We start from the raw sequence: 12280 nt of genomic DNA on the forward strand, positions 1-12280 counted from the left end.
TGTTGAAGAAAGGCACTGCTAAAAAGAGGTAAAAAACGCCTATGGTTATTACATGTTACATTTCAAAATAAGATGGTATATAGCTTGGTTTATCTTTATTTGACATCTGTATGTTCATAGATACAACCTGTGGGTGCATTTGCACCCTTCCATAGGCTTGATTATCACATTCACATTTTTCAAGTACAAAAAACACACAACATTTTGAAATTCTTATGGTATAATATACAATATGGTGACAATACAGTAAGTCATAATCAAAAACTGAATGTCAGATCAGGTAGCTGAACATGTCAGGAAAAAATGGTACCAAGCATGGCATGGTACCATGTTATTAATGTGGTATATGAGGTCAAAATCCTAAGTATGACAAAAATGGCTCAAATAGCCCCAGCCCTCTAAGGGTTAAACTATTCATTCATTCATTCATTCATTGAATAAGTAGGTTTTGAGGTCTCGCTTAAAAATGTCCTGAGTTTTAGACAACCTGTCTTTCGCAGTAAGCCTTCATGAGTTTACAGAGAGGCGTGTGTCTCTTTTTATTTTTTTTATTTTTTGCAAAAGCAAACCAGGGAGACAGTTTATAGACACACACAAACAGCACTGAACAGTTTGGGTTTATAGCAAAACATAGGAGGTGTAGAAACAAAAAGCCCTGCAGATTGTCCATGTGCTGCTGTAACCTCACACCGTACTAGGATTTTATCTCTGAACTATTTGTTTTAATCTACTTAGCAAAGCAGTCTTGGACACTTTTACGAGCCTCAACACCTGAATTGTTGCATTTAAACATAGTTATGGGACAGTCAATTCCCATTTGCGGAGGGCAGCATTAAAGTTAACATTTTAAATGCAAACACACTCCACATAAAAAGATTTAAAAAAAGAGTTTGAAGGAAACAACAGTAAGCGTGAAAACACAACAGTAACTATAGGCTTAGTACAACACATAATGCAAAAATAAATAAATAAATAGGGCCATTATTTCCAGAAATGTACATTATACAAAATGAAGATAAAGGATTAATTAAAAGTTAAGAGAAGGCCCCCATTTACTGCCCCCTCATCTAAAACTTTCATCTAATCATCTAAACCAGGGGTCTTCAACCTTTTCAGCCCAAGGACCCCTTGGACGAGAGACAACCAGAACAGGGACCCCCACATGTAATAACATGTTTTAAATGTCACATTTTAAGGCCTATAATAACTTTATTCACCTTATTAACCTATTTTGTCACGACCAGAGGTAGGACCCAAACGCAGACACAGGTGAACAGGTAAGAGTTAAATAATAAAGGTTTATTTCTAGTAACAAGGCTGATGGGAATAGGCAGGTGGGTCGTCAGGCAGGCGGGAGGTCAGGCAGGAGGAAGGGTCGGCAGACAGGTGGGGAATCAAGCAGGAAGAATGGTCGGCAGGCAGGTGGAGTAGTCGGCAGGCAGGTGGAGTAGTCGGCAGACAGGCAGGGGGTCAGACAGGAGGAGTAGTCGGCAGACAGGCAGGGGGTCAGGTCACAAGGGAAAATTAATAAGTAACAGGCTAATTACTGGGTTATTAACCTATATGTGTTTATGATTGATAAAACGTTCATGCATAATTATTATTGGTTTTTATTATTATTATTATTATTGTTGATGAGGCTTATATTTTCTATTATTATTATTATTATTCAACAATTAAACATTTAGCTTCAGGAAGTCAGGTATGCTTACCTCAGTGAGATAACTGGCCCTGCTGGGTGGTACACAGCTTGTCTATTCTGGGGGAGATCCATCTTTTCGTTTTTTTCAGGAAGCCTTCCATCTTATCATACAGCTGAATGGCGTGTGTATTGCGGCCCTGCATAGAACTGTTCAGCCGGTTCAACTCTGCGAAAACGTCCGCCAGATATGCCAGTTTAAAGACCCAGGCATTGTCGATGAAATGCGCAGCCAGCTCCGTGCGGTTTTGGCCAATTAGAAATTCGTGGATAGCTGTGCGTAATTCAAATACTCGTGCCAATACGGATCCACGGGAAAGCCATCTGACTTCTGAATGGTAAAGGAGCGCTGTGTGTTCCTCTCCTGTAGCGGCGCATAAAGAAGCGAAGAGGCGAGTTTGTAGGGCACTCTTCTTAATAAAATGTACAGCCTTTACAACAGTGTCCATAACATCGGCAAACTCAGCACTAATTTCTTTAGCGGCGAGGGATTCTCTGTGCAGCATGCAGTGAGTCCACATCACTTTGGGGGCGACTTTTCTGACAAGCGCCATCAGTCCACTCTTTTGCCCAGTCATAGCGCGCGCACCGTCGGTACACACCGCGACACACTTTGCCCAACGTACGTCATTTTCACCGAAAAAGTCATCAATCACTTTGAAAATTTCAGCACTTGTTGTGCGTTCAGGAAGCTTCTTACAAAACAAGAACTCTTCACACATTTCGTCTTGGTCAACAAAGCGCACAAATGCCAAGAGCTGTGCGTCTTTGGACATGTCCACTGATTCATCCAATTGGAGTGCAAATGCCTCCGCCGTTTGTAATTTCTCAATTAACTGCACCCTCACATCCGATGCCATTTCACCAATTCGCCGAGCAATTGTTGTGTCTGACAATGGGATAGTCTTCAACTTTTCTGCATATCCATATCCATCATTCCCAAACATGGTCTTGCACATATCAGTGGCCGCAGGCAATATCAAATCTTCTGCAATTGTGTATGGCTTTTTACACTGGGCAACGCGAAGAGCAACTTGATATGAGGCTTTCAAAGCAAGCTCACCGACTTTCGCAGATTTTCTTATCATTGTCTGTTGGCCTTGGAGAGAGTGCAGACGAGCCTGAAAGTAGTCCAGTGCTTTATCTTGTAAGTGGCCATGATTCGTCTCAAAGTGTCGTTGCAGCTTTGATGGCTTCATGCTTTCGTTTGAGAGCGTCGCCGCACAAACAACACACACCGGCAATTCCACTCCTTCGGTTTCTATGAAAGTAAATCCAAACTTTAGGTACACTTCTGAATATTTCCGGGACTTTTCTCTTTTGCGTTTATCTGCCCCTGGGGCAGGCGCTGCTGGGGCCGAGGTGGAAGGAGTAGGCCTAGCCGTTGGATCTCGAGGTCGAGGTCTCGTTACTGTTACAAATGTATCCATCCTGCTTCACTAATTAATAGTAGTAACTAATAATGTGAAGTTATAATATCATTATTGGACTCGGACAACTTGCGCACGTTTAACTCAACCAGTTTAATCAACACTCAGCTTCAACATAGCCTCGGGCCTTGTTTAACACCCACTCTTATAAGTACTCATGGTTTATTCCAATACCTTTGAAATGGCAGGAGGCACACAGGCTACATGGTTCTGAAGCTATTTGGCCATACAGCACCAACAGGCCAACAGATACATGTCAACAGGAGTAACATACTTTATGTACAAATATAAATTAAAACATTTTTCATCACCAAATACTCTCTTACGGTCAATAACTGACTGTACCATTGGTTTAAGACTGAGAAGTAAAATGTTAAGTTGCCTGCTTGAGATGAACGATTAAAGAGGCGGATATAGCTTTAGCTTAACGTAACGTAATGTAGGGCAAGGCAAATACTGACAGAATAAAAAATAAAACAGATTTTAAAAATATATATAATAATACCCATAATGCAAATAGTAAATAGTACATTTTTATTGAAAATACAAATTGCACTTTTTGAGAGACAAGTGGTTGGCTCTTAAAAGAGCCTTTGGGGTTAAGTAGTGGGGTCAAAGCCGTAGTAGAACTTTTACTTGGCTTTGGCGGGCTTCTCGGTCTTCTTGGGGAGCAGCACCCACGATGCACACCACCACCTCCACTGTCACTGTGTCCCCCTACCGTGTTGGCGCTGGCGCACCGGTCTACCTGGCCGCCGTGCTCGAGTGTACCTGACTGCTGAGATCCTGGAGTTGGACAACAATAAGTCTCATATCATCCCCCGTCATCTGCAGTTGGCCGTCCGTAACGACGAGGAGCTGGTCCCGGACTAGCCTCTGCCGCTGCCCCGTACTTGCGCTTCTTGCCGTAGGCCTTGATCTCCTCCTGGGAGAGGCCCAGTAGAGCGTAATGGAGACTGGGAGGGGCGGTGGTGGTGGTCCGCTTGACGCCGGCGATGGGGGTGGTCGCCTTGGGAAGCGAGCTTGGCTGCAGGTTGGTGGCTCCTGGTTGACATGGCCACACCTGGCTCAACTTCAGAGGGGGACTTACCGGGGGCTCCTGTGAGGGGCTCCTGTCACTAAAAAAGGCTTCTGTTCACTGAGTAGTTTGCACTTCTCCCGAGACTCCTCCTCGTGCACGGCCCGCTTGGACTCCAGGGTCTCCTTGTCAGTCAGGATGGAGCCGTGGGCCGGGGCCACCGCCACGCCGCCGATGTTGGGGTCCAGGAAAATGTGTTCGCTGTCAGACCAGTACTCCTCGTCTCCACTACCTGAAGTTTGCCATAATCGTGTACAAGCGCGAGCCCTCGGTGGAGCACGTCATCGAGTTTATATCCATGTTCGCCACGAGCTTCCCCCGCCTCCTTTACCGAGTCAGGGTCTCCTTGTCAGTCAGGATGGAGCCGTGGGCCGGGGCCACCGCCACGCCGCCGATGTTGGGGTCCAGGAAAATGTGTTCGCTGTCAGACCAGTACTCCTCGTCTCCACTACCTGAAGTTTGCCATAATCGTGTACAAGCGCGAGCCCTCGGTGGAGCACGTCATCGAGTTTATATCCATGTTCGCCACGAGCTTCCCCCGCCTCCTTTACCGAGTCACTTTCCTCCTTTTCCTCTTCCAGACATGTTGAGTTCAGTAAGATTATGGCTTCAGTGAAGTTGTGGGATGAATTTATCTCAGCTACGAGGACGTGATTGAGACCAGGCTGTACACGAAGCGCGCGCTATCGCTTGCCTCTTTTTTCTTGTGGGGGATTTTTGTCGAGGGAGGAGCTTCTGCTAGGGACAACGTTTGGCATTATGGGCATTATTGAAGCAAAAGGACATCGCACACACACACACACACACACACACACACACACACACACACACACACACACTCATAATCAGTAAAATAACATAACATTAATCAAGATGTTTGAAATGGTCTGATAAGATTGACTCCTTACAACAGCACATGGTCAAATTTAGACACTATTATGACTGCAACCATTTAAATCTTTTAGCAATGTTGTAGTAGGAAATGTAGGCTCAACTGTTCTATTGTGTGGAGCTCTGCCCCATAGGAGAGCTCTGCTCCTATTGGTTTACTCCTATAGGTAGCCAATGACTGAATTATTTATTGATTTATTCAGGGGGGGTGAGAGAGACTGTTTTGCCCTGCCCGGTAAAGACAAGGGCACTCCGAGAGGAGATTGCGAATCTGCTGGCAAAGGGTGCAATGGTCCTAGTCCCCACGTCCGCCAGATATGCCAGTTTAAAGACCCAGGCATTGTCGATGAAATGCGCAGCCAGCTCCGCGCGGTTTTGGCCAATTAGAAATTCGTGGATAGCTGTGCGTAATTCAAATACTCGTGCCAATACGGATCCACGGGAAAGCCATCTGACTTCTGAATGGTAAAGGAGCGCTGTGTGTTCCTCTCCTGTAGCGGCGCATAGAGAAGCGAAGAGGCGAGTTTGTAGGGCACTCTTCTTAATAAAATGTACAGCCTTTACAACAGTGTCCATAACATCGGCAAACTCAGCACTCATTTCTTTAGCGGCGAGGGATTCTCTGTGCAGCATGCAGTGAGTCCACATCACTTTGGGGGCGACTTTTCTGACAAGCGCCATCAGTCCACTCTTTTGCCCAGTCATAGCGCGCGCACCGTCGGTACACACCGCGACACACTTTGCCCAACGTACGTCATTTTCACCGAAAAAGTCATCAATCACTTTGAAAATTTCAGCACTTGTTGTGCGTTCAGGAAGCTTCTTACAAAACAAGAACTCTTCACACATTTCGTCTTGGTCAACAAAGCGCACAAATGCCAAGAGCTGTGCGTCTTTGGACATGTCCACTGATTCATCCAATTGGAGTGCAAATGCCTCCGCCGTTTGTAATTTCTCAATTAACTGCACCCTCACATCCGATGCCATTTCACCAATTCGCCGAGCAATTGTTGTGTCTGACAATGGGATAGTCTTCAACTTTTCTGCATATCCATATCCATCATTCCCAAACATGGTCTTGCACATATCAGTGGCCGCAGGCAATATCAAATCTTCTGCAATTGTGTATGGCTTTTTACACTGGGCAACGCGAAGAGCAACTTGATATGAGGCTTTCAAAGCAAGCTCACCGACTTTCGCAGATTTTCTTATCATTGTCTGTTGGCCTTGGAGAGAGTGCAGACGAGCCTGAAAGTAGTCCAGTGCTTTATCTTGTAAGTGGCCATGATTCGTCTCAAAGTGTCGTTGCAGCTTTGATGGCTTCATGCTTTCGTTTGAGAGCGTCGCCGCACAAACAACACACACCGGCAATTCCACTCCTTCGGTTTCTATGAAAGTAAATCCAAACTTTAGGTACACTTCTGAATATTTCCAGGACTTTTCTCTTTTGCGTTTATCTGCCCCTGGGGCAGGCGCTGCTGGGGCCGAGGTGGAAGGAGTAGGCCTAGCCGTTGGATCTCGAGGTCGAGGTCTCGTTACTGTTACAAATGTATCCATCCTGCTTCACTAATTAATAGTAGTAACTAATAATGTGAAGTTATAATATCATTATTGGACTCGGACAACTTGCGCACGTTTAACTCAACCAGTTTAATCAACACTCAGCTTCAACATAGCCTCGGGCCTTGTTTAACACCCACTCTTATAAGTACTCATGGTTTATTCCAATACCTTTGAAATGGCAGGAGGCACACAGGCTACATGGTTCTGAAGCTATTTGGCCATACAGCACCAACAGGCCAACAGGCCAACAGATACATGTCAACAGGAGTAACTTACTTTATGTACAAATATAAATTAAAACATTTTTCATCACCAAATACTCTCTTACGGTCAATGACTGACTATACCATTGGTTTAAGACTGAGAAGTAAAATGTTAAGTTGCCTGCTTGAGATGAACGATTAAAGAGGCGGATATAGCTTTAGCTTAACGTAACGTAATGTAGTGCAAGGCAAATACTGACAGAATAAAAAATAAAACATTAAAAAATATATATAATAATACCCATAATGCAAATAGTAAATAGTAAATTTTTATTGAAAATACAAATTGCACTTTTTGAGAGACAAGTGGTTGGCTCTTAAAAGAGCCTTTGGGGTTAAGTAGTGGGGTCAAAGCCGTAGTAGAACTTTTACTTGGCTTTGGCGGGCTTCTCGGTCTTCTTGGGGAGCAGCACCCACGATGCACACCACCACCTCCACTGTCACTGTGTCCCCCTACCGTGTTGGCGCTGGCGCACCAGTCTACCTGGCCGCCGTGCTCGAGTACCTGACTGCTGAGATCCTGGAGTTGGACAACAATAAGTCTCATATCATCCCCCGTCATCTGCAGTTGGCCGTCCGTAACGACGAGGAGCTGTCCTTGGTCTGGACTGGTCCCGGACTAGCCCCTGCCGCCGCCCCCGCTGCCCCGTACTTGCGCTTCTTGCCGTAGGCCTTGATCTCCTCCTGGGAGAGGCCCAGTAGAGCGTAATGGAGACTGGGAGGGGCGGTGGTGGTGGTCCGCTTGACGCCGGCGATGGGGGTGGTCGCCTTGGGAAGCGAGCTTGGCTGCAGGTTGGTGGCTCCTGGTTGACATGGGCACACCTGGCTCAACTTCAGAGGGGGACTTACCGGGGGCTCCTGTGAGGGGCTCCTGTCACTAAAAAAGGCTTCTGTTCACTGAGTAGTTTGCACTTCTCCCGAGACTCCTCCTCGTGCACGGCCCGCTTGGACTCCAGGGTCTCCTTGTCAGTCAGGATGGAGCCGTGGGCCGGGGCCACCGCCACGCCGCCGATGTTGGGGTCCAGGAAAATGTGTTCGCTGTCAGACCAGTACTCCTCGTCTCCACTAACTGAAGTTTGCCATAATCGTGTACAAGCGCGAGCCCTCGGTGGAGCACGTCATCGAGTTTATATCCATGTTCGCCACGAGCTTCCCCCGCCTCCTTTACCGAGTCAGGGTCTCCTTGTCAGTCAGGATGGAGCCGTGGGCCGGGGCCACCGCCACGCCGCCGATGTTGGGGTCCAGGAAAATGTGTTCGCTGTCAGACCAGTACTCCTCGTCTCCACTACCTGAAGTTTGCCATAATCGTGTACAAGCGCGAGCCCTCGGTGGAGCACGTCATCGAGTTTATATCCATGTTCGCCACGAGCTTCCCCCGCCTCCTTTACCGAGTCACTTTCCTCCTTTTCCTCTTCCAGACATGTTGAGTTCAGTAAGATTATGGCTTCAGTGAAGTTGTGGGATGAATTTATCTCAGCTACGAGGACGTGATTGAGACCAGGCTGTACACGAAGCGCGCGCTATCGCTTGCCTCTTTTTTTCTTTTTTCTTGTGGGGGATTTTTGTCGAGGGAGGAGCTTCTGCTAGGGACAACGTTTGGCATTATGGGCATTATTGAAGCAAAAGGACATCGCACACACACACACACACACACACACACACACTCATAATCAGTAAAATAACATAACATTAATCAAGATGTTTGAAATGGTCTGATAAGATTGACTCCTTACAACAGCACATGGTCAAATTTAGACACTATTATGACTGCAACCATTTAAATCTTTTAGCAATGTTGTAGTAGGAAATGTAGGCTCAACTGTTCTATTGTGTGGAGCTCTGCCCCATAGGAGAGCTCTGCTCCTATTGGTTTACTCCTATAGGTAGCCAATGACTGAATTATTTATTGATTTATTCAGGGGGGGTGAGAGAGACTGTTTTGCCCTGCCCGGTAAAGACAAGGGCACTCCGAGAGGAGATTGCGAATCTGCTGGCAAAGGGTGCAATGGTCCTAGTCCCCACGTCCGCCAGATATGCCAGTTTAAAGACCCAGGCATTGTCGATGAAATGCGCAGCCAGCTCCGCGCGGTTTTGGCCAATTAGAAATTCGTGGATAGCTGTGCGTAATTCAAATACTCGTGCCAATACGGATCCACGGGAAAGCCATCTGACTTCTGAATGGTAAAGGAGCGCTGTGTGTTCCTCTCCTGTAGCGGCGCATAAAGAAGCGAAGAGGCGAGTTTGTAGGGCACTCTTCTTAATAAAATGTACAGCCTTTACAACAGTGTCCATAACATCGGCAAACTCAGCACTAATTTCTTTAGCGGTGAGGGATTCTCTGTGCAGCATGCAGTGAGTCCACATCACTTTGGGGGCGACTTTTCTGACAAGCGCCATCAGTCCACTCTTTTGCCCAGTCATAGCGCGCGCACCGTCGGTACACACCGCGACACACTTTGCCCAACGTACGTCATTTTCACCGAAAAAGTCATCAATCACTTTGAAAATTTCAGCACTTGTTGTGCGTTCAGGAAGCTTCTTACAAAACAAGAACTCTTCACACATTTCGTCTTGGTCAACAAAGCGCACAAATGCCAAGAGCTGTGCGTCTTTGGACATGTCCACTGATTCATCCAATTGGAGTGCAAATGCCTCCGCCGTTTGTAATTTCTCAATTAACTGCACCCTCACATCCGATGCCATTTCACCAATTCGCCGAGCAATTGTTGTGTCTGACAATGGGATAGTCTTCAACTTTTCTGCATATCCATATCCATCATTCCCAAACATGGTCTTGCACATATCAGTGGCCGCAGGCAATATCAAATCTTCTGCAATTGTGTATGGCTTTTTACACTGGGCAACGCGAAGAGCAACTTGATATGAGGCTTTCAAAGCAAGCTCACCGACTTTCGCAGATTTTCTTATCATTGTCTGTTGGCCTTGGAGAGAGTGCAGACGAGCCTGAAAGTAGTCCAGTGCTTTATCTTGTAAGTGGCCATGATTCGTCTCAAAGTGTCGTTGCAGCTTTGATGGCTTCATGCTTTCGTTTGAGAGCGTCGCCGCACAAACAACACACACCGGCAATTCCACTCCTTCGGTTTCTATGAAAGTAAATCCAAACTTTAGGTACACTTCTGAATATTTCCGGGACTTTTCTCTTTTGCGTTTATCTGCCCCTGGGGCAGGCGCTGCTGGGGCCGAGGTGGAAGGAGTAGGCCTAGCCGTTGGATCTCGAGGTCGAGGTCTCGTTACTGTTACAAATGTATCCATCCTGCTTCACTAATTAATAGTAGTAACTAATAATGTGAAGTTATAATATCATTATTGGACTCGGACAACTTGCGCACGTTTAACTCAACCAGTTTAATCAACACTCAGCTTCAACATAGCCTCGGCCCTTGTTTAACACCCACTCTTATAAGTACTCATGGTTTATTCCAATACCTTTGAAATGGCAGGAGGCACACAGGCTACATGGTTCTGAAGCTATTTGGCCATACAGCACCAACAGGCCAACAGGCCAACAGATACATGTCAACAGGAGTAACATACTTTATGTACAAATATAAATTAAAACATTTTTCATCACCAAATACTCTCTTACGGTCAATAACTGACTGTACCATTGGTTTAAGACTGAGAAGTAAAATGTTAAGTTGCCTGCTTGAGATGAACGATTAAAGAGGCGGATATAGCTTTAGCTTAACGTAACGTAATGTAGTGCAAGGCAAATACTGACAGAATAAAAAATAAAACAGATTTTAAAAAATATATAATAATACCCATAATGCAAATAGTAAATAGTAATTTTTTATTGAAAATACAAATTGCACTTTTTGAGAGACAAGTGGTTGGCTCTTAAAAGAGCCTTTGGGGTTAAGTAGTGGGGTCAAAGCCGTAGTAGAACTTTTACTTGGCTTTGGCGGGCTTCTCGGTCTTCTTGGGGAGCAGCACCCACGATGCACACCACCACCTCCACTGTCACTGTGTCCCCCTACCGTGTTGGCGCTGGCGCACCGGTCTACCTGGCCGCCGTGCTCGAGTACCTGACTGCTGAGATCCTGGAGTTGGACAACAATAAGTCTCATATCATCCCCCGTCATCTGCAGTTGGCCGTCCGTAACGACGAGGAGCTGTCCTTGGTCTGGACTGGTCCCGGACTAGCCCCTGCCGCCGCCCCCGCTGCCCCGTACTTGCGCTTCTTGCCGTAGGCCTTGATCTCCTCCTGGGAGAGGCCCAGTAGAGCGTAATGGAGACTGGGAGGGGCGGTGGTGGTGGTCCGCTTGACGCCGGCGATGGGGGTGGTCGCCTTGGGAAGCGAGCTTGGCTGCAGGTTGGTGGCTCCTGGTTGACATGGCCACACCTGGCTCAACTTCAGAGGGGGACTTACCGGGGGCTCCTGTGAGGGGCTCCTGTCACTAAAAAAGGCTTCTGTTCACTGAGTAGTTTGCACTTCTCCCGAGACTCCTCCTCGTGCACGGCCCGCTTGGACTCCAGGGTCTCCTTGTCAGTCAGGATGGAGCCGTGGGCCGGGGCCACCGCCACGCCGCCGATGTTGGGGTCCAGGAAAATGTGTTCGCTGTCAGACCAGTACTCCTCGTCTCCACTACCTGAAGTTTGCCATAATCGTGTACAAGCGCGAGCCCTCGGTGGAGCACGTCATCGAGTTTATATCCATGTTCGCCACGAGCTTCCCCCGCCTCCTTTATCGAGTCAGGGTCTCCTTGTCAGTCAGGATGGAGCTGTGGGCCGGGGCCACCGCCACGCCGCCGATGTTGGGGTCCAGGAAAATGTGTTCGCTGTCAGACCAGTACTCCTCGTCTCCACTACCTGAAGTTTGCCATAATCGTGTACAAGCGCGAGCCCTCGGTGGAGCACGTCATCGAGTTTATATCCATGTTCGCCACGAGCTTCCCCCGCCTCCTTTACCGAGTCACTTTCCTCCTTTTCCTCTTCCAGACATGTTGAGTTCAGTAAGATTATGGCTTCAGTGAAGTTGTGGGATGAATTTATCTCAGCTACGAGGACGTGATTGAGACCAGGTTGTACACGAAGCGCGCGCTATCGCTTGCCTCTTTTTTTCTTTTTTCTTGTGGGGGATTTTTGTCGAGGGAGGAGCTTCTGCTAGGGACAACGTTTGGCATTATGGGCATTATTGAAGCAAAAGGACATCGCACACACACACACACACACACACACACACACACACACTCATAATCAGTAAAATAACAACATTAATCAAGATGTTTGAAATGGTCTGATAAGATTGACTCCTTACAACAGCACATGGTCAAATTTAGACACTATTATGACTGCAACCATTTAAATCTTTTAGCAATGTTGTAGTAGGAAA

The sequence above is a fragment of the Nansenia antarctica genome (assembly GCF_963989245.1).
Source record: "Nansenia antarctica genome assembly, chromosome: 8".
NCBI lineage: Eukaryota > Metazoa > Chordata > Actinopteri > Argentiniformes > Microstomatidae > Nansenia > Nansenia antarctica.